Genomic DNA, 1483 nt, shown 5'->3' on the forward strand with positions numbered 1-1483 from the left:
GGGCGAGGCCCGGGGGAGCGGCGCGCGAGAAAGTGCCCAGCTGGGAAATGCGGCTCTGAATTAACATCGTATGTTTCATAATCAGTTTACGGGCCGCTTTGGGCGAAGCCACTTCCAGAGGGGGGAGGGCAGCCTGGTTTTCCTTAGGACGCTCCTCAGCCAGATTGGAGCTGGAGAAAGGAGCTGGGGGGCGCAGGAATCAATGGAGACAGGGAGAGAGATCTGCTCTCCCAACCAAGGAATCCAGAAAACAGGGCGCTCCCTCGGACTCGGCGTGCTCTAGCGAAAGGATGGCACCAGAAAGGAGGGATCTGGGTCCCGTCGTACTCGGACGGGACCCCTGCCCTGCTCTCCCCACCATCCTCCTCCAAATTCTTTTTCACTCTCCCGCCGACCCTCCCGTCCCCACTCCTGGCAGCTGCCTAGGAGCCGGGGGAAAGGAAGCCAAGGGGGACTCCAGTTTCCTTTGGTCCTGGTCGGAGTTGTCTGCCGCTTCGCCATCGAGGCACCTTGAGCCTGGCCTTGGAACACCGCCCCCGGCCCACACCCCCCTCTAGCCCAATTAAGACTCGGTTGGGTCAGTTCTGAACGGTGAGGGTGCAGATTGAGGCCGGAGCTGGTTCCAGCGAGCCCCCCGACGGGGCCAGAGATGCGCAGGCTCGGGCGCCGCGGCGGAGACCGGAGACCCCGGGTTCCAGGGCGCAGAGGGCCTGGCGGCGAAAGTTCCAGTCGTCAAGAATGTCGGGGCAGGGGCGGCCTCGGAAGCTCCCGCTGCCCTTCCTCCCCACGGGTGACTTCTCCACCTGCAGGCGGCAGCGGAGCAAAGCGGTGGCGACTGCGGGAGGGAGGAGCAGGTTTCCAAAATCCCCTTTTACATCTCTGACCAGTTTAACCCCGACGCGCTGCGCCTCCCGCAGCTCCCCAGGGACCCCCTTCCTCAGGAAAGGACGGGTGAGCCTCTTCCAGGCGACAGAAGGGACTGAGGGGACCTAGGCAGCTTAGGAAACACGAAGGGGCTCAGAAGCTTGCCACGGCTTTTCCTGGCCAGCCGCCCCTCCGGCCGAGACACCTCGGGGCTTCTTCGAGAGGAAATGCTTATGTGTGCCCGGTGCCCGCTAACCAGGGCTCCAGCGCCCGTGGCACACTAGTCCTCCAAACGCCTTGGAGCTGGGGGAGCATCCCAGAGAATAGAAACCTGGGGTTTCCCCAGCCGCGGAGAGAAGCCTTCGGCTCCCTCCCCACCCCCGCCCGCTGCCCGAAGTGTCAAGTTTCCTCCAGGGGAGGGGGGTGGGCTGCGAGGTCTGCCTTCGCGCGCGGCCCCTGCTGCAAAGCCGACTCTCCCCATAGGCGGCCGAGGCCGCGCGCGCGTACACTCCTGCACGATCACACTCACGCACTCGCACACACTCACACGCGTGCACCGATACACCGGCTCCGATGTGCGTCCCAGACGGCGGCGCTGGTCGCTGCTGGCCACGCGCAC

General features: G+C 64.9%; 1 protein-coding gene across 1 annotated transcript in view; it reads right to left on the bottom strand.

Moving 5' to 3' along the window:
- WNT5A (wingless-type MMTV integration site family member 5A) overlaps nt 1–1483 on the bottom strand; it is a 37279-nt gene that overhangs the window by 31208 nt on the left and 4588 nt on the right. The gene's annotated exons all lie outside the window — the stretch shown is intronic.

Source organism: Myotis davidii, unplaced genomic scaffold, assembly GCF_000327345.1.
Source record: "Myotis davidii unplaced genomic scaffold, ASM32734v1 scaffold111, whole genome shotgun sequence".
In the NCBI taxonomy this organism is placed as follows: Eukaryota; Metazoa; Chordata; class Mammalia; order Chiroptera; family Vespertilionidae; genus Myotis; species Myotis davidii.